The following is a 26440-nucleotide window of genomic DNA, read 5'->3' on the forward strand; positions in this document are numbered from 1 at the left end:
GAAACCTTGTGTTTGATACCAAAGCCCTGGGTTTTCCTGTGTTTCATTTTACCTCTCAGAAAATGTGTCTTAATCCAAATATCATATCTTAGAATTAATTCTTTCTAAAAGCTTATTTTTTAAGTGTATTTCTGAACTGTGCAATACAGTTTTTGAAATAAAAATGAAAAAAAAAAAAAAGAAATAGGAATCATGGGACCTGTAATCTTCTCTTTCTTAGTGTACCAACCAAAACCTGTTCCAACCAAGTCACCATCACTGGTGGATCAGTGGTAAAGAATCCATCTGCCAATACAGGAGACCTGGGTTGGAAAGATCCCATGGAGAAGGAAATGGCTAGCCACTCCACTATTCTTGCCTGGGAAATCCCATGGGCACAGAAGCCTGGTAGCCTACAGTCTGTAGGATTCCAAGAGTGGGACATGATTTAGAGACTAAAACAAAGTCAACAGCAAACCATCTCTCCACCTAGTGGTGAATAGTGAATAGAATAATGAAGTCGCTCAGTCGTTTCCGACCCTGCGACCCCGTGGACTGTAGCCTACCAGGCTTCTCCGTCCATGGGATTCTCCAGGCAAGAATACTAGAGTGGGTTACTGTGTCCTTCTCCAGGGGATCTTCCCAACCCAGGGACAGAACCCGGGTCTCCCGCATTGGAGGCAGACGCTTTAACCTCTGAGCCACCGCATTCTCTAATTGGAGGTCATTAGTATGTCTAGAAAAAACTTAAACTTGAAAGAAAAGCATGAGTATACTTTCAGTCTCTAATCTCATACTATCCTTTGGGAAAGCCAGAAGAGTCTTCTCCTTAATGTGTTAGGTTGAGTGGAGCATGGAAGTTCTGTGCTTAGAATTCATGACATTTGACTGTATTTTAGGGCAGGCTATCTCACTAGTGAGTCTCCGGACTCTAGATTTCATTTGTAGAATCGTATGATTACTGGGATACTATAATATTGTAAGTTGAATATTGTATGTACAAAATATTTTCTTCCCATTCTATTCCCCTTCATCTGCTAAGTAACCATGCATTCTTCAGGGGTCAAATACAGCCTCTTTCAGAAAGCTCTTCTTGACTTAGATCCTTATGCAAGAGGGGATTTTAATACTCAACTCTCTGCCTCATAATGTTGTGAACTCTGACTACCAGGGCTGTCTGTTAATATATATATCATTATTTGATTAGAACATGGACATAATTTAAATGTTAGCTGAGAGAGTATGTGAATTACATAATTGTGTCAGTGGCTACCCAGACATTAAATACCAGATACACTATTTTACCAACCTCACATTAACCTTCCTTTTCTCTACCTACCCTGACTGATTTACATATAAAATATACATTGAACATGAGAATACAGGCAAATATATTATTGTAGTTTTATTTTCCTGTTTATGAGAAAGAATAAAAATTATGTACAATATGAATTTTTGCTCATAGACTGTGTATAAACATCAGAAACTAAAACTTATCAAGTCTAGCAAAATATCTCGTTCATGTATTGTTCTTCTCTCCCACACAGTTTTAAATACAGCTTTTCAAAAGATGAATTCTAGAAATTTGCGTGCTGAGTCTATTAAAGAAAATGGTCAGATTCTATTCAGACTGAATACAAGCTAAATTGGTGAAATGCTGTGACACTTTGCCACTTGGCTTCAGTTAGAACAGCATCAGTGTTGAGGTTGGCTTTCAATGCTGAGTCTTTTTCCTTTTATAAAATGGTTTAGAAAAATTCCAAGTTTCCTTTCAACCCCATCTCTAATAATCCAGACTTCTATTAAGGATAAAAAATATTTAAAATGCCAACCTGCAAAATATGTGAAAAAAGAAGTCTGTTTGAGCATTGGGCACATTTCTGGGGAAAGCAAAGGCAAATAACAGCTCATCAATAATTAAACCCCAAACTTTGAGAGTAAAGTTATAGGTAGATAAAAAGAATTTGAGCTTTAATGGAAAAGGAGACATGACTCAAATTAGACAATGAATTTTCTGTTGTTTTTTAATCTGTCAACCCATTTTTTTCCATGGGGCATGCAAATAAAAAAATAAAACAGATCAAATTATTTCAGATAAAGTAGCATTCAAAAAATTAAAATTCAAGAGAAATTGAGCTAAAGGTTTTTGTAGTCAGTGACCTGAACATAAAATTTTTTATTCGTTTGATAGTTTCTAAAAATGACTTGATTAGAAAAAATAAATGTAAAAAGATAAGTATAGCTTTCTTGCTATTGAGCTTAATGGGTGCAGAAAATATATATACAGGAAAATTATTTACAGTATACACTAAATAGCATTTCATGACTGAGTAATATTCCATTCATTGTATAAATACATCACATCATTATCCATTCATCCTTTGATGAACATTTAAGGTTCTTGCATGTCTTGGCTAATATAAATAGTGCTGTGGTGAACATTGGGGTGCATGTATCTTTCCTACTTAAGGTTTTAAGATTTTCTCCGGATATATGTCCAAGAGTGAGATTGCAGGATTATATCGTAGCTCTGTTTTTAGTTTTTGAAAACTTCCATCCTTTTCTCCATAGTGGCTGTATCACGTTACATTCCCACTGATAGTGTAGGAGAGTTACTTTTTATCCATAACCTCTCCAGCGTTTATTACTTGTTGACTTTGATGATGGCCATTCTGACTGCTGTGAGGTGAAACTTCATTGTTTGCATTTCTCTAACTATTAGTGATTTTGAATATATGTATATTTTCATCTGCCTGTTGGACATCTGTATGTCTTCTTTGGAGAAATGTCTATTTAAGATCTGCCCACTTTTTGATTCATTTATTTGTTCATTTGTTTTTGCTCTTGAACTGTATGAGCTCTTTGTATATTTTACAGATTAGTCTCTTGCCTGTCACATCATTTGCAAATATTTTCTCCCAGTCTGTAGGTTTGTGTTTTCATTTGTTTATTGGTTTCCTTTCCTGTGCAAAAGCTTGTAAGCTTAATTAGGTCCCATTTGCTTATTTTTGTTTTTATTTCCATTACTCTAGGAAACAAATCCAAATACACATTGCTGTGATTTATGTCAAAGAGTGTTCTGCCTTTGTTTTCCTCTAGGAGTTTTATACTATCTGGTCTTAGTGAAAGTTGCTCAGTTGTGTCCGACTCTTTGCAATACCATGGACTATACAGTTCATGGAATTCTCCAGGCCAGAATACTGGAGTGGGTAACCGTTCCCTTCTCCAGGGGATCTTCCCAACCCAGGGATTGAAGCCAGGTCTCCTGCATTGCAGGCGGATTCTTTATCAGCTGAGCCAACAGAGAAGCCCAAGAATGCTGGAGTGGGTAGTGTATCCCTTCTCCAGCAGATCTTCCCTACCCTAGAATCAAACCCTTCTCTACCCAAGAATGCAGGGGTCTCCTGCACTGCAGGAGGATTCTTTACCAACTGAGCTACCAGGGAAGCCCCTCTGGTCTTATATTTAGGCCCTTAATCTATTTTGAGTTTATTTTTATGTGTGGTGTTAGTAAAGTTTGAACATTTTACATGTATCTGTCCAGTTTTCCCAATATCTCTTATTGAAGAGACTTTTTTCCATTATATATTCTCTTATCCTTTGTCATAGATTAATTGACCATCAGCTGTGTTAATACTATAGGTATGTAGTATAGGTTTGAAGTCAGGCAGCCTGATTCCCCTAGCTCCATTTTTCTTTCTTAAGATTGCTTTGGCTATCTGGGATCTATTGTGTTCCATACAAATGATATCAGCACAAAAAGAATGAAATAACACCATTTGCAGCAACACTGATGGACCTAGAAATTATCATACTGCATGGAATATGCCAGAGAGTGTAAGATGAATATCATATGATATTACTTATATGTGAAAGCTAAAAAAAAAGATGATAAGATGAACTTATATACAAAAACAGAAATAGACTCACTGACATAGAAGACAAATTTCTGGTTGCCAAAGGAGAGAAGGAGGGATAAATTAGGAGTTTGGGATTTAACATATACCTACTAGCACGTATAAAATAGGTAACCAACAAGAACTGTACTCAATATACTGTAATAGCCTATAAGGGAAAATAATCTGAAAAAATACATATATACGCACATAAAATTGATTCACTTTATTGTATACCTGAAACTAACACAGCATTGTAAATCAACCATATTTCAATTTTTTAAAAAACAAATTTTTTAAAAAGTAACAGAAAATTATGTAATATTTTATATGACATAGTGGATGTATGTAGACATGAGCTGCATAGGAAATGTGACATTTGAAGGTATATCAAAAGAATGGGCTGTTTAACATAAAAAATGAAACATTAGGACTGTACTTATAGTCCTCAAGGCCCAGATACCATTTGTTTGCTTTGCTTAGTATGTATTAATGGCTTTTATCAAGTTAAAATATATTTGAATTTTTACATAATTGGTTCTTAATTTAAGAAAGCTGTGGTACATATACACAATGGAGTATTACTCAGCCATTAAAAAGAATACATTTGAATCAGTTCTAATGAGGTGGATGAAACTGGAGCCGATTATACAGAGTGAAGTAAGCCAGAAAGAAAAACACCAATATAGTATACTAACACATATATATGGAATTCAGAAAGATGGTAACGATTACCCTGTATGTGAGACAGCAAAAGAGACACAGATGTAAGGAACAGTCCTTTGGACTCTGTGGGAAAGGGAGAAGGTGGGATGATTTGGGAGAATGGCATTGAAATATGTATAATATCATATAAGAAACGAATCGCCAGTCTAGGTTCGATGCAGGGTGCAGGATGCTTGGGGCTGGTGCACTGGGGTGACCCAGAGGGATGGAACAGGGAGGGAGGTGGGAGGGAAGTTCGGGATTGGAAACACGTGTACACCCGTGGCGGATTCATGTTGATGTGTGGCAAAACCAATACAATATTGTAAAGTAAAAAAATAATAATAATAAAAAGAAAAAGAAAAAAAAAGGAAAAAAAAAAGAAAGAGTATCTCTTATAGACACCCTACATGGAATCTTCCTTTTGTAAGCTAATATAGACTGTGAAAAGAATGCTGTTTCACATGCATGTTTATTCTGTCATGTTATAGGCTCCCTGAGAATGTATACTCCTGTTTACTTTTTAAAAATACATTTCCCCCTTTTCCAGATACTTATGAAAGGAAAAATTGTATTTCCTTTTAGGCAATTAGTCTATTGATTGCTAGCTGTAACTTTTAAGATTTAGGTATAAAACAAAGAAATTTAAAAATGTACACCCATGGTGGATTCATGTCAATGTATGGCAAAACCAATACACTATTGTAAAGTAAAATAAAGTAAAAATAAAAATTAAAATAAATAAATAAATAAATAAAAAGAAAAAAATGTAAGTGGTTGACTTTTGAATTTTGCTTGTATTCTGGTTCAAAGGAAGTTTAACTCTTTAAGATATCTGTACTAGGGTTGATGAACCATTGCAAAGACTGTTTCATTAAACTTTTTCAGACATTGGGAAAAGGCTATATTCATTCATTCATTCTGTCATTCATTCAGAAACATTTATAGAGAAGCTCCCAGTGCAGGTACTGCTAAGATTCAAGGAGAAATATGAGAAATACCTTGATCACAAATAAGTTGTACTTCATAAGATTATATTTGCAAACATATATTGATATACAAAAAATGCAATAAAAGCGAATATTATGTTGAAAGCCACAGATACATTTCTGTTGTTGGAATCAGAAGAGGATGAGCTGATTTTCAGATAACAAGATGAGATAATTTTATGAAGGGAGTTGAATTTAAATCATGTCTTTAAGAATAATTGAGATTTGGATTTGCAAATATAGGTGGGAGGACTTGCCACATATAAAGTGCAGCAGAAACAACAAATGAAATATTATGATGGAATCTATTGGTGATGAAAAGTATATAACAAATGACCTATGAAGATAGATGCAGACAGATGACATGATTTAGCCGTCTGATGGTAAAGACATAGAACATGAATTATCTGCACATATATGAGTCTTTTCTTTTTCTGTATTTGTAGCCAAAAACTATACAAATGGGAAGATAGGTAAATAAATGTTCATGCTTGCAAAATTGTTTCCTTGGTCTACGATTTTTGTTGGGTTTGAGAAGATGCTTTAATTAAGTGACTTGTCACCTTTTAGTGTGCAAAAGAAAATTACTCTAGGATTAACTCATGAGTCCTGAATTATAAATTAATCAAATTAAAAATGTGCATTGATAGGACCATTAGGTAGTAGGATGGCTGTAAACTTACAGCCAACTTACTTAAATGCTGAATGGGCCAGTTCCTCTTTCACCCAGTATTCCCTTTTTACACAAATGCCAGTCCACTTGGAAAAATATAATCTGATTTCCATTCACGATCCCTATTCAATCCATCAGTCAAGTTTACTGTTTTTATCCTGTTTGTATTTAAATGATCACCTCTTTCTGCCTTCTGCCTCCTGTTTTGCCAGTGCTCATCTGGCAATCATATGAGCAATCATCTGGTGAAATCATGGGAGCAAAATCTCACTACTTACAACCAAAATGGCTAAAAACAGTGTGCTCACTGTAACAGGTAAGCACAGTGATATTAATTGCGCTTCAGATAGTAACTGAACCACACTGGTCAAAGTCATCTGATTAATGGAAAATATGCACAATTATAAGTGAAAGCCTGTTTCACCTCATCATTCTTAATGATAAAAGCACAGAAATCATAACCAGAGACAGACAGAAGACTGTATTCCATTCCTGACTCTGCTGTTACCTATAAGCATGATCTTGACTGTGTAATTTTCCTCCCATTGGTGATTTTTGTTATGATTTAGTTGCTAAGTCATGTCTGACTCTTGCAACCCATGGACTGTAGCCCACCAGGCTCCCCTGTCCATGGGATTTCCCAGGCAAGAATATTGTTGTGGGTTACCATTTTCTTCTTCTCCTGGGCATCTTTCTGACACAGGGATCAAACCCATGTCTCCTGCATTACAGGTAGATTCTTTACCTCTGAACCACAAGGGAAGCCCCGAACCTTTTTTCTTTATCTGTAAAATGGAGAATCAGACTACATATTACAAGCCCTAAATTTCAAGGGTTCTGTTAATCATAAGAACAGAACTTACAAACTTTCTTTGTTTTATGAAGCCAAAAAATATGCTTATCATCTCTTTGTCTGAGTGATAATTTATTTGAAGCATGATAGAGGTAAATTATATTATTCAATAACCTAGGACTTTAGAAAAGAAAAGCAAAAAGCAATCCAAGCCCTCTCTCTTCATTCCTATTTAGTGGTGAATATGTTTACTTTGAAATATCCTTCTGAGGAGTCATTATCACAGCAAGAAGCATTGCAGCAAAGATGTTTAAAAAAAACCCACAGCTCTAGCTTTTTAGATCTATCAGAACTGTTTGTCTAGCAGATTACTCTTTAGGCTGTTGAAATGAAAGTGGCTGGTGTTATGGTGCATGCAGGCTTGATTGAGACTAAGCAGAACACATCTGTGAGAGGTGGTTTTAGAGCACTGCTAAGGGATATAATATCAAGTCTCAATCTACTCACACCTGCTGGGTACCTGCATTATACCAGGATTCTTTTGCTTTGCCTTTTTTTCTTACACTTTTTTCAGATTAAGAAAAGGATTTGTGGTATCTGCTATGCCTCACAGCAATAAAACAGCAATCCCACATCGCAGGTGCTCTGTAGTCACGGTGCATTCCAGCCTGTATTTTTCTTTCATTGACCATTACAGTAGTTCCACACTGAGAAATGTTTCAGTCACTGAGCACTGTAATCACTGCCAAGAAGATGTTTAAACAAAAGTGTAATTTAAACTCAATGAACAAGTAACACAAGCAAATTCTGGGGTTGTTTCTCCTTAATGATAGTGGGGATAGTTATAGAGCATCCCTTTAGTGACACATGGGCTTCCCTGGGGGCTCAGATGGTAAACAATCCACCTGAAATGCAAGAGACCTGAGTTTGATCCCTAATGGGGAAGAGCCCCGGAGAAGGGAAAGGCTACCCACTCCGGTATTCTTGCCTAGAGAATTCCATGGACCGAAGAATATGGCAGGCCATGGGTTGGCAAAGACTCAGACTCGACTGAGTGACTAAGAACACATTTCTTGGTGACACGTTACCCCCTAGAAAAACTCTTTATTGCATGTGTGTGCCTGCTAAGTCGCTTCAGTCGTGTCCAACTCTTTGTGACCCTATAGACTACAATCCTGCCAAGCTTTTCTGTCCATGGAATTTTCCAGGCAAGAACACTGGAGTAGATTGCCATCCCTTCTCCAGGGGATCTTCTGACACAGAGATTGAACTCAGGTCTCCCACACTGCAGGCAAATTCTTTACAATTTGAGCCACCAGGGAAACCCTATTGTACTGGCTATATTCTTTTTTTAGTTTTTAAATTTTATACAGTTTTAAACGTTGATTTCCATTTACAGTTATTGCAACGTATTGGCTACATTTGCTGTGTTAAACAATACATCTTTGAGCCTGTCTTACATCTAATAATCTGTACCTCCCACTCCTTCACCTCTATGATTCCCCTACCCACCCTTCACTGGTAACCACTAGTTTGTTCTTGATATCTGTGAATCTGCTTCTTTTTTGTTTTATTCACTAATTTTTGTATTTTTTTTAGATTCCACATATAAATAATATACAGTACTTGTCGTTCTCTGTCTGACTTATTTCACTTAGCATCAGTTCAGTTCAGTTGCTCAGTCGTGTCCAATTCTTTGCATCCCCATGGACTGTAGCATGCCAGGCTTCCCTGACCATCACCAACTCCTGGAGCTTGCTCAAACTCATGTCCATGGAATCAATGATGCCATCCAACCATCCCATCCTCTGTCGTCCCCTTCTCCTCCTGCCTTCAGTCTTTTCCAGCATCAGGGTCTGTTCCAGTGAGTTAGTTCTTCGCATAAGGTGGCCAAAGTATTGAAGGTTAGTTTCAGTATCAGTCCTTCCAATGAATATTCAGGATGATTTCCTTTAGGATGGACTGGTTTGATCTCCTTGTTGTCCAAGGGACTCTCAAGAGTCTTCTCCAACACCACAGTTCAAAACCATCAATTCTTCAGCACTCAGCCTTCTTTATGATCCAACTCTCACATCCATACATGACTACAGGAAGCCATAGCTTTGACTAGCTGGACCTGTGTCGGCAAAGTAATGTCTCTGCTTTTTAATAAACTGTCTAGGTTTGTCATAGATTTTATTCCAAGGAATAAATGTCTTTTAATTTCATGACTGCAGTTCCCATCTTCAGTGATTTTGGAGCCCAAGAAAATAAAGTCTGTCACTGTTTCCTCATCTATTTGCCATGAAATGATGGGACCAGATGCCATGATCTTAGTTTTTTGAATGTTGAGTTTAAAGCCAGTTTTTTTTTTTCACTCTCCTCTTTCACTTTCATCAAGTCCATCCATGTTGCTACAAATGGCAGAATTTTTACATGTATATATGTATGACATCTTCTTTGTCCATTCATTTGCTGATGAATGCTTAGGTTGCTCCCATATCTTGTCTATTGGAAATACTGCTCTGAACGCTGGGGTGCATATATCTTTTGAATTAGTGTTTTGCAGCTTTTTTTAGGATATATGTCCTGTAGTGTAATTTCTAGGTCATACTGTAGTTCTAGTTTTAGTTTTTTGAGAAACTGCCATACTGTTTTTCACAGTGGCTGCAGCAATTTACATTCTCATCAATAGTTTACAAGAGTTTCCTTTTCTACACATCCTAACCAACATTTGCTACCTGCTTTTTGTTTTTTTTGATGTTCGTCATTCTCACAGGCATGAAGTGATTTCTTGATGTGGTTTGATTTGCATTTCCCTGTAATTAGTGATGTTGAGCATCTTTTCATGTGCCTGTTGACCACCTGCCTTTCCTCTTTGGAAACATCTATTTAGTTCTGCCTATTTTTCAGTTGGGTTGTTTGTTTGCTTTTTTTTTTTTTTTTTTGATGTTGAGTTGCATGAGCTGTTTATATACATTGGATATTAATCCCTTGTTTATATAAGGTTATATAATTTGCAAAAACATTTGCCCATTCAGTAGGTTGTCTTTTCATTTTATTGATGGTTTCCTTTGCTGTGATAAAGCTTTTAAGTTTAAGTATGCCCCATTTCTTTACTTTTGTTTTTATTTATTTTACTTTAGGAGACAAATCCAAAAAAAAATATTGCTGTATGTCAGAGTGTCCTGCCTATGTTTTTCTGCAAGTTTTATAGTATCTGCCCTTAGATTTAGGTCTTTAATCCATTTTGAGTTTATTTTTGCACATGGTGTTAGGGAACATACTCCAGAAACTATAAGACACTGATGAAAGAAATTGAAGGTGGCACAAACAGATGGAAAGATATACTGTGTTCTTGAATTGGAAGAATCAATATTGTTAAAATGTACATACTACCCAAGGCAATCTACAGAGTCAGCGCAATCTCTGTTAAAATATCAATGACACTTTTCACAGAACCAGAACAAATAATTTTAAAATTTGTATGGAAACACAAAAGACCTGGAATAGCCAAAATAATCTTGAGAAGGAAGAAGACAGCTGGGAGAATCAGGCTCCCTGACTTCAGATTTTCTACAAAGCTACAGTGATCAAAACAGTATGGTACTAGCACAAAAATAGACATATAGATCAATGAAACAAGATAGAGAGCTCAGAAATAAGCCCATGCCCTTATTGTTGTTTTCAGTCATTAAGTTATGTCTGACTCTTTGCAACCCCATGGACTGTAGCATGCCAGGCTTCCCTGTCCTTCACTGTCTCCAGGATTTTGCTCAGACTCATATCTATTGAGTCACTGATGCTATCTAATCATCTCATTCCAAGCCCATGCCCTAATGGTCTATTAATCTATGGCAAAAGAGGCAAGAATATACAGTGGAGAAAAGACAATCTCTTCAATTAGTGGTTCTGGGGATACGGGACACCTGTGTAAAAGAGTGAAAACAACTGCACTCATTGTTAGAGGTCTGAGAGCCACATTTTGTTAGTGCATTTGTTTCACTTGTCTAAATTTTTTTTTTCCTTGTTAGTTTAACTTCTTGTTTCAAGCAGTAACACAAGCATAGAGGAAAGTAAGTCTGTATTCTCCAACCACCGCAAGTCTCTTCCCAGGAGGCAAACATATTATCAGTTTCTAGTATATACTTCAAAAGACTTTCTAAACATAACACAATCAAATAACTGTTTGTGTGTATGTGCACATTGAACACAAATGGTAGAATGTGCAAATTCATGTGTGTTTGCATTTTAAGTGTGTGTATTTGATACAAATGGTGATATGTACAAATATGCATTTATAGATTTCTTCTTTTATCGAACTGTGTGTGCATCATGGAGATCTTTCTAAAGGAGTCCTTAATTAACTACTTTATTGTCTTTAGCAGCTTTATAATATTGCATTGTATCACTATGCCAGGATTTATTTAACCAATCCCTCATTGAAGGACATTTCTATTTTTCAGTATTTTGATGTTAGAAACATCTTTATCCTGAATACAATCTTGAACTTACTCCATTTTGAATATGTGCTATTATATCGCAGGTCATATTCCCAGAAGAGAGTCAGTGGGTAGGTCTTGTGGATTTTGCTCAAATCCATTGAGTCTGTTCTGCCATCCAGCCATTTCATTCTCTGTGGTCCCCTTCTCCTCCTGCCCTCAATCTTTGCCAGCATCAGGGTCTTTTCTAATGAGTCAGCTCTTTGCACCAGGTAGCCAAAGTATTGGAACTTCAGCTTCAGCATCAGTCCTTCCAGTGAATATTTAAGGTTGATATCCTTTAGGATTGACTGTTTTGATCTCCTTACTGTCCAAGGACAACTACATAAATAGAGTTATTATGTCTGGATCCTGATGCCCAGAACCTTGATTATTATGAAATGTTCCTTTTTACCTCTGGTAGTACTCCTTGTCTTGAAGCATGTTTCATCTGATCCTACATAGCCAAATCTATGCTTGGGCTTCCCAGATGGCACAATTGTAAAGAATCTGACACAGGAGACATGAGTTCAATTCCTGGGTCAGGAAGATTTCCTGGAGTAGGAAATGGCAACCCACTTCAGTATTCTTGGCTGGAAAATTCCATAGACAGAGGAACCTGGTGGTCTACAGTCCATGGGGTCACAAAATGTTGGGCACAACTGAGTAACTGAGCATGCATGAGTCTGTGCTTACTGTTGACTTGGGTATATGTTCCTCACACTTTTACTTTCGACCTCTATGAGACTTACGATTGTCACTTCTAGATAATACGTTGTTGAGTTTTGCATTTTTGATCAGACAGCCTTTATCAGGCTCTGCCTTCCACTTGGAGTGGATGCTCTTTTTGCAATGAATGTGGTGATCACTGTGATTGGATTTAAACTACCACCTTGCTGTTTGTTTTCTATTTATCTCAACTCACTTTTATTTTTCCATTTTTCTTATTTATTTTTGTTTAATTAATGCTTTTTATGACTCATTTTAATTCCTGTGTTGCCGTCTTAGTTCTACCCTTTTGTATTTGTATTTCTTTCTGTAGAAAGTACAGCAGTGATTCTTACTTTATGATAGTTGACTTAGAATTAATGTTAAACACCTCACATATACTATAAGAACCTTAAAATAATATATTTAAATTAAACCTCTCTTCTTTCTGCATTTTTATGTATATGTTTTTATGTTATAGCCCTCTCAGTGCAATGCTATTTATGCTTTAAAATATTAAAAGAAGAAAAAGTATGTTCTTTTATATTTATCAACATGTTTGTGATTGCCAGTGGTATTTATCCTTTCCTATGTAACCTAGTTTCCATCCAGTATAATTTCCTCTCAGTCCAAATAGTATCTTTTAGCATTTATTGTACTGGAAGTGAGTGAAAGTTGCTCAGTCATGTCTGACTCTGTGATTTCATGAACAGCAGCCTGCCAGGCTCCTCTGTCAATGGAATTCTTCAGGCCAGAATACTGGAGTGGGTTCCCTTCTCCAGGGAATCTTCCCAAACCAGGGATCTTACCCAAGTCTCCCACATTGCAGGTGGATTCTTTATAGCTGAGCCACCAGGGAAGCCCAAGAATACTGGAATGGGTAGCCTATCCCTTCTCCGAGGGTTCTTCCCAACCCAGGAATCAAACCAGGGTCTCTTGCACTGCAGGCAGATTCTTTACCAGCTGAGCTACCAAAAGTACAGCGAATGTTGCTCAGTCGTGTCTGACTCTTTGCGACTCCATGGACTATACAGACCATGGAATTGTCCAGGCCAGAATACTGGAGTGGGTAGCCGTTCCCTTCTCTGGAGGGTCTCCCCAACCCCAAACCCGTTATAATGCAAGTCTCCTAAACATGAATTCACTCATTTTGTTTGTTTGAAAATATTTTTACTTTATCTTGCCAGCTTTGAAGGATATTCATACTGGATATAGAATTGTAGATTCAACTTGGTTTTTGTTTCAGCATTTTAATGACTTCCCTCCGTTGTCCTCTAGCTGCCATGGTTTGCCTGTGTTTCCTGTGTCTTTGTACCTTCTTTGTGTCATTTTAACATTTTCTCTATCTTTCAGAAGTTTGGTTATAATGTGCTTGGAGCATAGTTTTGGTTTATTTCTCCTGCTCAGAGTGTGCTAAACTTCTTTGATGTGGATCAGAAGAAATTTTTATTTTTACCATATTTGATAAATTTTAACCATTTTTTTCTACTTAATTCTATTTCTTTTTCTTTAACATAGCTAGACAGTTTGGTACTGTCAGTGGTTACTGGTTCTGTTTTATGTTTGGGGGGATTTAAATATTTATCTGTCTGTTTTAGCCTGGATAATTTCACTTACTCTGTCTTCAGGTTCATTGGTACTTTTATTTGCTAGCTTGTAATCTGTCAATAAATACATCCAGGGTTTTTCTCTTAAATATTGTTCTTTTCAATTCTAGACAGGTTGTTTCTTTTAATCATCACTTCCAGTTTTCACTGATACTTTTTATTTGTTTACTCATTATGTCCTTTTTCTTTAAGTCGTGTAGCATATTAATAGGAGCTATTTTAAAATCCTGTCTATTAACTCTAACATCAAGGTCATCTTGTGGTCTTTTCTGTTGATTGCTTAATTATGGATTACATTGCCTTGCTTGTATCCATGTTTTATAATTTTTATTGTGTGTTTGATATTTGTATAATATGAGTGTGCCTTTTTCCTGACATTTAGATTGAAAAATAATAGATTTTCTTGACCCTATCGGGGTGTGTGTGTGTATGTGTGTGTGTATGTATGTTTAGGTCTTGATTATTTTGCTTCTGTCTTTAGTCTGGGGTTGGAGGAAAACCTTATTTAGAGTCATACAGTCTTTTGAGGTCTTCAGCAAATGTCAAATGTGTTTATTGAAGTCTCTCCTTTCTGGCTTGTCTAGAAGTTCATCATATTCCAGCCCTGCCCAACTGTGGTATGTTTATTCAGTTCTCAAACTTGCAGTAGCTATTCTATGCTAACTTGAGGAATCTCATTCTGAGCATATGCAGTCTATTCATAAACACAGGACCCTCAGGAAATTCCCATACAGACTCCTACCTTTAATGCCACCAGTCTTCTTTTCTTTGGCACCTTTCTGCAGAAACTCAAGTCCCCATAGTAGTTCCAGACTCCAGTTTCTAATACCATAGCTCAAAAAACCAACTGGCTATACTTCAACTTCACCTTTCCATATCAAGTTTGAAAAGCGCCCCTTGAAGAAAGCCAGGGTTGTAAATCAGCTATACTTTAATAAAATAAATTTTAAAAAGAAAAAAAAAATAAAGCCAGAATTAATATTGTGCACACCTCAATGCATTTTCCTTCTCTCGAAGAAAACCCTGCAATTCTAGTTGACAAGTGCTTGGAAACTGCTTTCCCATCTACTTTGTCCAGTTTTATAATTATTTATAAAAGGAAATTAAGTTTGATATTGATTATTGTGACTTCATTGAAGTTGACAGATTAAATTTTTTAAATTGGGAAATTTCATGTTTTAAAAAACATATTTCTATGCTTAGTTGATATTTCTGGGGTCCTTTAGAGTATTCAGGGAAGTCCTTTAGACTTCCCTGGTGGCTCAGACGGTAAAGCATCTGTCTATGATGCGGGAGACCCAGGTTCGATCCCTGGGTTGGGAAGATCCCTTGGAGAAGGAAATGGCAATCCACTCCAGTACCATTGCCTGGAAAATCCTATGGACAAAGGAGCCTACAGTCCATGGGGTCACAAAGAGTCGGACAAGACTGAGCGACTTCAGGACTTTAGGTTCAGGTTAGAGTATTCAAAGTGACTTTCTAAAAGACTTAACACTGTTTAACTTGAAATAGGGGAATTTGAAAACCTTCCTACCTTCATCCTTATCCCCAGAAAGGAAGACAGAGATTGAGGCACCAGAGGCACACAACCTTTTACATAAATGTGTTGAGGGCATTCAATATACCCTCCGACTTGATTTTCAGACTCGATCGTAAAGGGTATTTGGTCACATACTGTGTACATGGTCACTTCATAAGAATTAATGATGTTTTTAATTGGAGAATTGCATTGCTCCCCCCAATGCATGCTTTCTGTCTCTAGAACATTCAGACTTCTGGAAATAATTCTGGTGAGAACAGTAAGCTGCAACATGGTATATTCCGTTATGGCTTCCCTGATAGCTCAGTTGGTAAATAATCCGCCTGCAATGTAAGAGACCCCAGTTCGATTCCTGGGTCAGGAAGATTCCCTGGAGAAGGGAAAGGCTACCCACTCCTGTATCCTGGCCTGGAGAATTCCATGGGCTGTATAGTCCATGGGGTCGCAAAGAGTCAGACACAACTGAGCGACTGTCTCTTTCACTTTCATATTCCCTTATCCACTGGTCTTCTCCTAATTCTCTCTGCTCACTCCACCACTAGACTTGCAGGCTTCTGGCTAAAGGGTAAGTCAAATGATGGCTATGTTGTATCACACCTCATTAGAAAGTAATATCATCACATTACTTATCTCAGATTAATGTCAAAGACATCCTCCACTAGAAAAAGAGAAATGGTCATGTTTATCTGTGTGCTCTGTAAGTAGATGACCAGATTGAACCTTAAGCAGTATAACCTTGATTAGCTTCTTATAAGGAAGAGAAACTCAGGACACATAATTAGGATTCCATAAGGAAAGTGATTTTTCTCAACCTACTGCTCAGGGGAACCCATTCTCGTTTGTGATATTAAATATCACCTGAAAATTGTAATGAGAAAGCAAAGAAAGTAATATACCAGGTACTGTGTTTAGCATAACCTTGTTGTCTTTTTTTTTCATTTTTGTTTTTTTTTTATTGTTGTTGATGTGGACCATTTTTTTAAGCCTTCATTGAATTTGTTACAGTATTGCATCTGTTTTACATTTTGGTTTTTTGGCTGGGAGGCCATGTGGTATCTTAGCCCCCATACCAGGGATTGAACCTATGTCTCAACCACTGGACAGCAGGAAGTCCCAAGCATATCTACATTTTCTTGTTTAATAATCATAACCTTACATGAAGGTAGGATTAGTGTTAACTTACAGATGATAAAAAAAATTAAGGAAATTAAGTAACTTGTTCAAGTTTAAAAATCAGGGAGATGAATATTTGTGTCTGCTGCTGCTAAGTCGCTTCAGTCATGTCCAACTCTGTGCAACCCCATAGATGGTAGCCCACCAGGCTCCCCCGTCCCTGGGATTCTCCAGGCAAGAACACTGGAGTGGGCTGCCATTTCCTTCTCCAATGCATGAAAGTGAAAAGTGAAAGTGAAGTCGCTCAGTCATGTCCAACCCTCAGCAACCCCATGGACTGCAGCCTACCAGGCTCCTCCATCCATGGGAGTTTCCAGGCAAGAGTACTGGAGTGGGGTGCCATTTGTGTCTATATGCCTCCAAAATTAGGTTTCCAATACACTACAGTTTTCATTATTTTATGGTGATATAAATTTACCCTGTTTCCTTATAAGATTTTGCAAAGAAAGTGTTAACAAAGAACTTTTAGTTTTAGGGAAATTAACTTAAGAGTTTTCCAGTAAAAAATGTATATCTCAAAAGTATATAAAGATTCCCTTATCGGCAGTTTTTTCAGTTATAAAATTAGACTTGTTCTAGTCAAAGCAGTTCAGTTTTTAAAAAATGCTTCATTTAAGATAATGTATTTCAGCATTTTCTTTACCTCTTGTCAGGATGGGAAACAATAGTTCTCTTGCTTGATTTAATATCATTATGTCTGACAACACAGTTAACAAAGCAACTGTTAATATTCCAAAGATTTTCAAGCTCTGTGCATCTAAAAGTCACTAATGAAATTAGCAAACCCGAAGCTTCACAGCCAAATATCCGAAGCTTAAGACTAAAGGAACTGTGGGTCTCTGGAATTGTTGGATGTAAACTGTGTAGCAAGAATCATCAAGTACTTGATTCCTTCTTTATAAGCAACCCAATAAGCAAAGTTTACAGCGAACAGGAAAGATGTGTTTGAACATTCAGAAGAGTTTAGATTTTGGTTTACAATTGGAAAGGAAAAAATCAGAACAAGCGAGTTCCTTGTATCTAGCATATGTTTGAAAAATCAGTAATTTTTACATTTCATAAGGAGACTAAATAGTCATAATTATCTATATAATAGCAAAGTTTATTTTCTCATATTACCTTTTCTTTTGCATTTTGTTTTCTTAATAACAGTATCACTACCATTTCTCTCTGGTAAGTAAACACTGTTTTTGAAATAACAAAATTTTATCTTGATTGCTTAATTTCAAGAAATTATGTGACTATTTAATATGAATGATAAAGCTATAGAAGGTTTAAGTCAAAAAAAACATTTTAGGTTGCCTGTTCAACACTTTTTCATTTAGGGGAACAAGGAGCCTATGAAGGAAATGATCATCCCAATGTGAACACAAATTACAGATATACAGGAATAAAAATCCAGGTCTGAGGATGTCTTTTCATCATATTATTTTGTTGGAGCAGTGTTTTTTTTTTTTTTTAATTCTAAGGACTTGAGAATTTGAGGGAAATATAACATAGTAATTACCTTCATAAAACTTATCCCAGTAATGTTTGGTTGTGAAGGAGAAAACAAGGTGAAGAATTAGAAGGTGACAGGAGGATGTGCTGAATTATGTAAGGTAATCGGGAGGTCTCTGAGATAGTCAGATGTGAGCAGTGACTTGAAGGAAATGAGGGAGCAGGCCAGTTAATATGTTATTGAAGAGTTTCTAAGAAGAAAGAGTATTAATTATGTAGGACTTCCCTGGTGGCTCAGATGGTAAAGCGTCTGTCTACAATGCGGGAGACCTGGGTTCAATCCCTGGGTTGGAAAGATTTCCTAGAGAAGGAAATGGCAACCCACTCCAGTACTCTTGCCTAGAAAATCCCATGGATGGGGAAGTCTAGTGTCCATGGGGTCGCAAAGTTGGACCTGACTGAGCGACTTCACTTTCACTTTGACTTTGAGATGGTTTGTGCTTGTTATTTTTGAGAAACAACAAGGATACCAATGGCTGAAGTGCAATGAATATTCATTAATTCATTGCACTTTCATCCCATGGATTATCGGAGCTAGAGCAATGAGAGAGAAATGGGGCTCTACAAAGAACCAGATGAAGATGAGTCATAATTGTGGTACCATTTAATTATATTAATAATACAGAATTATACAAGTCATGGATTCCTACTTGAGTTGGAAAGCATGCATTTTAACATGCATTTAGTAAAGCTAGAAGGAGCAAAAAGTGGTTGTTGTTAAATCACATAACATTCTTTTCTTCTAAAAAAATGTATTCTATGCAATTGTCACCATGAAATGTAGAAACTTTTATGTTTTAAGTTATGAAGTCAGAGTCTTCTATATAAAAGAAATGATTTCAAGTAATTGTATGGGTCTTCAAATAGCTTGTACATAGGTTATATAATTTGATCTTTATAGCCCCATGAGTCTGTAGTAAACACATCTTCATTTTTTTGATAAAGGAGTTGACGTTCAAAGAGGTGAACCGATTTGCCAAGAAACACATCATGGCCAGTACCCCAAAGTCTTCCCCTTGCTTCATCTCACTAATTACTCTCCATGAACAGTCCTGAATTCTACAATAGATTGATCTACCTGCTTCTGAGCTTTATATAATTGAAATAAATTATATGTAGCTGGTTTATTTTTCTCCACATTATGTTGGTGAGAATCATCCGTATTATTATAGTTGTAGCTTGTTTATTCTCATTGTTCTGTAGTATCTTGTTGTCAGAATATATTACATACCCAGGCATCTGGGTTGTCTCCACTTGGGGTTGTTATGAATAGTGCTACTATAACCATTCTTATACATGTCTTTGGGGGGATAGTTAAAGATAGTAATAGATAGATTGATTGATTAATAAATACAGAGCTAGACAGGTTTCATTTGGCTATAAATCCAGAAATAGAATTGTCAATCATAGGATATACCTACATATATCACTACTGCCAAATAGCTTATCAGTGGTTTTACCAATTTACTCTACCATCAGTTACATATGAGAGACCCAGTTGCACCACATCATTTTCAACACTTGGCATTATCTGTTATCTCATTTTAGCTGTTCTTGAATGTAACCCATGGTGGATTTTTCCAACTTTATTGAGATAGAGTTGGCAATTAAAAGTTTTACAGCTTGATGATTTGATATGCATATACATTGTGAAATACTCATCACATCAAACTAATTAGCATATCCATAGCTACCATTTTCTTTCTTTCTTATTTGTTGTGATGACACTGTCTTATGATCCTGCAATCCCCCTTGGGAATGTATCCAAAGAGAATGAAATCAGGATCTTAAATACCTGCACTCCAAAATTTATTTCAGTATTACTCACAATAACCAAGATGAGAAAACAACGTAAGTACTGGTCAACAGATAATAGATAAAGGAAATGTGATGGATGGATGATAAATAGATAATAGATAGGGTATATAGCATATATATGAAATTCAACTTTAAAAAGAAAGAAATCTGCCATTTTCTACAACTCATCGGATATTGGGGAAAATGAAATAAATCAGATGCAGAAAGACAAACATGTGGAATTTAGATACTTGGAATCTAAAATAGTCAAAGTCACAGAAGCAGGGAGTAGAATGTTGGTAACCTGGGGGAGGGAAAAATGGGGAGATGTTGGTAAAAGGGTACAAAATTTTCGTTTATGCAAGGTGAATTAGTTCTGGAGACTAATGTACAAGAATGTGACTATAGTTCACCACATTATATTGTATATCTGGAATTTGCTAATAGGGCGGTTATTGAGTATCTTCACCAAGTTTTTAAATATAAGAATTATTGCCCCTACTTTATAGATGATAAAACAAAGATATATCAAAATTAAATAGCACAATCAAAATCAAGCAAACTAAAGAAAGAGTTAAAAATGTTATTCAGTTCATTTTATCACATAATCTTTGTGGTTTCCGTAACATATTTTTATTATTTACTTCAACAAGAATAAATTGAGTGTTACATATGCTGGACTTCGGATAAGGACTGTGTCTTTGTGAGCAAAAGCTCTCAGTGTTTAGGATAGGAACAAGAAAAACCATATGAAAGAAGACAAAGTGCATTAAATATTATACTAAAAAAAGTAAAACAATGAGAAGCTAAAGAAAGGAAGGGCATTTCTCTTTATTTTACCAAATAGAGAAGTAGAGAGGACAACTTGAACTGAGCACAGTTTGAGGGTTAGAAAGTGTGGGCATGTTGAGGAGTTAGTGTGTGATGACAACACTGTTGGCAGTGGTAGTCAAGCACGAAAGAAATACATTTTAGCCTTACAGCCATCAAATTCCCTAAATTTCTGTCTCCTTGTTCCTCATGATACATTTAAAGGAGAATAGCGTTCAAATGGAGGGGCAACAGGCTCAATTAGAGGCTGGCTAAGAAGGAAGGAAGGCTCTCATCTTGTGCAGTGGCAGAGCCTGAGACTCATAGGAAAAGCCAGAACCTGAGTAGGATATCAGTGATCTAAGTACAGAGAGAAGAGCAGGAAGAAACACAGGAGAGGGATCAAGCTAGAGTATGAAACTGTGAAGATGGGAATCAGAGAGAAGAGTTCTGGAGAGAGTAGTTTAGAATTGGATGGATAGGCACAGACTGAAAAGGATCCTGAGTGGTGGCCTTGATCTTAACTAGTGTTTCACTCTTCACTCATCGTCTGGAATGAAATGCATGGGTATCCCAAGACAACATTAGGGTGAATAGGCATTTGGAATGTGAAAAGAATTGGACATATAATGATTCATACAATGCTAGAACAAAAAGAGTTGTGCAAATGCTGCTAAAAAGGTGAGTGCTCAAAATTAATTTCAAAGCACTATCAAAGGTCCTAGTCATATTCTACTGAAATCAAGGTCAGTTTAAGCTAAACAACTTAAAGATTTGGAAAGATTTTGAAGTAATAAATGTGCCAAATAAACCTAGCATCTCACAGATTTACACGCGTGATGTGCATCTGGAGATGTTTTTGTTTCATCAACAACCATTTATTCTATGAGCCTTGCTATGTACCTATGGAACTGAACGCTCAGGACTATAGACGTAAACAAATATTATTCATGAGATAAGCACAAGTAGCAGTTAGTTTTACAAAAGGAAAAAGAACCCTCTTTATACTAATTATTTACTCTGCTTCAATTATATTCAATTGCACATTATCTATTGAGAAGGTCTAGGATTTTATCACCTTGGCTCAAAACCTGCCTGTCTCCATTACACATTAGATTTATTGTCATTCTGAACATAATTTTTATAACCTCAGAGCTTCTTCTGAATGTATATGACTGCCCCAGTCTTTGTTAAAAGCTTTCAGCTCAGTCGTGTCCGACTCTTTGTGACCCCATGGACTGCAGCACACCCGGGTTCCCTATCCATCACCAATTCCTGGTGCTTACTGAAACTCATGTCCGTCGAGTCTGTGATGCCATCCAACCATTTCACCCTCTGCTACCCCTTTCTCCTCCTGCCTTCAATCTTTTCCAGCATCAGGGTCTGTTCCAAAAAATCAGTTCTTCGCATCAGGTGGCCAAAGTAATGAAGGTTCAGCTTCAGCATCAGTCTTTCCAATGAATATTCAGGACTAATTTCCCTTAGGATGGACTTGTTGGATCTCCTTGCAGTCCAAAGGACTCTCAAGAGTCTTCTCCAACACCACAGTTCAAAACCATCAATTCTTCAGTGCTCAGCTTTCTTTACAGTACAACTCTCACATCCATACATGACTACTGGAAAAACCATAGCCTTGACTAGACGGACCTTTGTTGGCAAAGTAATGTCTCTGCTTTTTAATATACTGTCTGGGTTAGTCACAACTTTTCTTCCAAGGAGTAAACGTCTTAATTTCATGGCTGCAATCACCATCTGCAGTGATTTTGAAGCCCAAGAAAAGAAAGTCTGTCACTGTTTCCATTGTTTCCCCATCTATTTGCCATGAAGTGATGGGGCCGGACGCCATGATCTTCATTTTCTGAATGTTGAGCTTTAAGCCAACTTTTTCACTCTCTTCTTTCACTTTCATCAAGAGGCTCTTTAGTTCTTCTTCATTTTCTGCCATAAGTGTGGCGTCATCTGCATATCTGAGCTATTGATATTTCCCCTGGCAATCTTGATTCCATCTTGTGATTCATCCAGTCCAGCATTTCTCATGATGTACTCTGCATATAAGTTAAATAAGCAGGGTAACAATATACAGCCTTGATGTACCCCTTTTCCTATTTGAAACCAGTCTGTTGTTCCATGTCCAGTTCTAACTGTTGCTTCCTGACCTGCATACAGATTTCTCAAGAGGCAGGTCAGGTGGTCTGGTATTCCCATCTCTTTCAGAATTTTCCACACTTTATTGTGATCTACACAGTCAAAGGCTTTGATGTAGTCAATAAAGCAGAAGTAGATGTTTCTCTGGAACTCTCTTGCTTTTTCAATGATCCAATGGATGTTGGCAATTTGATCTCTGGTTCCTCTGCCTTTTCTAAATCCAGGTGAACATCTGGAAATTCATGATTCACGTACTTTTGAAGCCTAGCTGGAGAATTTTGAGTATTACTTTGCTAGGATGTGACATGAGTGCAGTTGTGCAATAGTTTCAACATTCTTTGGCATTGCCTTTCTTTGGGATTGTAATGAAAACTGAAGCTGAAGTTAAAGGCTTTCAATGATTTTTAAAAATACATGTACATGTTATTTGTTTTAGTTATAGTGGAAACAATCTGTGTAGGATAAAGCTTAATTTATGGTATAAGGTCCTGGATGCTGGAACAAATATAATCATCTATGAAAAAAACAGAGCTTCCCAGGTGACTCAGATGGTAAAGAATCTGCCTGCAATGCAGGAGACCCCTGTTCAATTCCTGGGTCGGGAAGATGCATGGGAGAAGGGATACACTTACCACTTCAATATTTTTGGGCTTCTCTGTTGGCTCAGATGTTAAAGAATCCACCTGCAATACCGGAGACCTGCGTTTGATCTCTGAGTCAGGAAGATCCCCTGGAGAAGAGAATGGCTACCATCTCCAGCATTCTTGCCTGGAGAATTCCATGGACAGAGGAGGCTGGCAGGCTGCAGTGCATGGGGTTTTCAAGAGTCTGACATGACTGAGCGACTAAGCGCATACACACACATGACAAAACACAGAACTAAATGTCTAGTTACATGATTGATTCTATTTTTCTTGCCATAAGAAAAAAATTAAGAATAATAGTGCATTGGAGTTTTTTTTTTAATTCTGTAAGTACATTACATCATGCTTTCAGAGCCATCATCTTATTTTCCTTAAAATAACTTACAGTTGAAAATATAAAATTCAAAGACGTTTAGTCACTTAACTAAAGTCCCACAGCTAATATGTATGTGTCTGGAAGCAAAACCCCAATTTTCCTATTTCAAGTATAAGACTCTTGATTTCTCATTACACTAATAGTGTGGTAATCACAAGGATGTAAATTCTTTGATGCCCAACTTTATATTGAAATGAAAATTGTGAGCATATTGTAAAGGTTGCACTTAGAATGACTACCCAAATTGGCTTAGTGTTCTTAAGGCTTTCCTCCCCATTTCTAGGAGATTGGCTCTGCCCCACAGAAGTGCCTGCATGAAGCTTTTGCCATTTTTTTTTCCTCCTGAAATGTTCCCCTGCCCTGCCACCAGCCAGATATTATCACTGCCTCATTTCTGAATTTTGACTCTGAATTGCCTCTTTAAAATTTTAAATGACTTTTTACATCTGATTATGACCTGGAGTGCTCTATCTGGGATCTCCATTTGCCAACTCAGAATTTTAAGGCTCAGCCTGTGCCACAGGCTTAATTACTGGCTCATGCCCCAGTATTTTAGTCCCTGCCCAATTGGACTTTTGCTTTTCTAGGAGCTGACTTTAAACAGTTGTGAAACTAAATGGAAACCTTGGAGTTCACTATTTATTAAATAAGAGTATGTATGAAAGACAACATTGTAACTATACCAGGTGGGCATGGGTTTAATGATGGCTTGCCTCCAATCAACAGCTTGGTACCTAAAGCAGGCTTGGCAAAATAGGAAGGAAGCCTTGTGTGGCACTGGCAAAAAGTACTGAACTGGTAGCCAGAGTCCAGGTTCTAGCCCAGGATCTGGATCTGCCCCTAATAGCCTACAACTCATAAAACAATTATTTCACCATCACGGGCTTCCATTACTTTGTTAAATAAAGGCAGCAAATTGAACTATCACTAAGCAGCTTTCTATCTCCAAATTTTCATATTTCTGTGAATTAAATAGGTATTACATGTATTTTAAGGTATATTTACACACAATTCCTTGCCTCCTATATTTCTCCTAATTCCTGTTATAAGGTCTGAGATCTTATATGTAGAACTTATTCACTGAGTTTTGAAGAGTCCCTTAGCATCTAGGGTTCATTAGTATTGAACAAAAGCTTTGCGATTATTTGGATATGTGTTTTAAAAGTAGAGTTAGTAAAATCTGTAGTGAACTTTTAGCTTTTTCCAACTCTTTGTAACCTAGTACTGGAAGGAAGCCAGGACTTTTAATTTATCTTATAAATTTAATTTGAATCACTTTGATTCCCTCTTTTGACAACTGTTAAACTCTGTCCTAATAATACTAAGACAGAGTCATAAGAGAGCCCATTGTCCAGAGCACAGGACTATAACTTAGGATGTTTTGTGTTGCCAGACAAGGAATATACTATAGTTTCATTTCCCCCCTCACTTTCTCTAGTCACTTCATTACTCTGATTCTTTCTTTTTTATTTATGATTCTTTCTTTTTTTATTTTATGTTTTCTTTTTAAATTATTTATAATTCATCTACCTTAAAATGCATGTTTTTACACTATATTCTTCAATTTTTTTCCACAAAATTGTGCAGTCTAATCCCAGGATACTTTTTGTCTCTCCAAGAAAGCTGTCATTTCCCATTTACCCATCTCCTCAACTTTTGGCAGCCACTAATCCATGTCTTGTCTCTGTATTTGCCTGTTCTGTGCATTTCATACACATTGGATCATACAACATGTGACCTATTGTGTCTGGCTTAGTGTTTTTGAGATTCATCTGTATTGTCACATGAATCGGTACCCCATCCTTTTTAAAGGCCAAATAATATTTCATTGTATGGATATATCACATGTGTTTATCTGTTTATCCATTAATAGATGTCTGAATTGTTTCCACATTATGAATGATGCTCCTATGAATATTTGTATACAAGGTCACATATGGACATATATCTTCATTTCTCACAGGTACATACCTAGATGTAGAATTACTAGGTCATGTGGTAACTGGATGTGTAACCTTGTGTGGAACTACCAAACTGTTTCCCACAGCTGCTCCATTATTTACATTTTTACCAGCAAGGGATGAGGATTGTAGTTCTTCTAAATCCTCACCAATACTTTTCATTATGCATCTTTTTTGATATAGCCATCTTAGCAGATATGAAATGGCACCACATAGTCAATTCTTAAGCCACCAAGTTTACTTAGAACAGAGTATTCTGTGACATCATATTTTTATTATCAATATAATAATTTTTATTTAAATATTATTGTTATTTTAATATGTAAAACCACCTTTCCATTTCCCTTCTCATATTTTTTAGTCACATTTTTTGGGGGCCTATAATTTTTGAACCATTGAAAATGAACAGAGTCCTTTCAATGTTGTCTTTATCATTAGAGACCTTCATCTGTCCACATAGATGCATCCCTGTAGCTCTTTGCAAAGGAATCTACGGGATTAGCCTGGAAGAATCACCTCCAAGGACATGGTTTTAACAGCTTTAGTCCTACATATTCCTCAGTAACTTAACCCCATATGGAACTGCATTAAATCACTGCCGTCTTTGATTGAAAGAGTTACAAGGAAGAGATTCCTCTAGCACTTAGTGAAGACAAACAGTGACCGTTGCGAATATGTTCGGCA

At 36.7% G+C, this 26440-nt stretch overlaps 1 protein-coding gene across 1 annotated transcript in view; it reads left to right on the forward strand.

Annotated features, from left to right (window-relative positions):
• FGF12 (fibroblast growth factor 12) overlaps window positions 1-26440 on the forward strand; it is a 289098-nt gene that overhangs the window by 238667 nt on the left and 23991 nt on the right. The gene's annotated exons all lie outside the window — the stretch shown is intronic.

The sequence above is a fragment of the Capricornis sumatraensis genome, chromosome 1 (assembly GCF_032405125.1).
Source record: "Capricornis sumatraensis isolate serow.1 chromosome 1, serow.2, whole genome shotgun sequence".
Classification (NCBI taxonomy): Eukaryota; Metazoa; Chordata; class Mammalia; order Artiodactyla; family Bovidae; genus Capricornis; species Capricornis sumatraensis.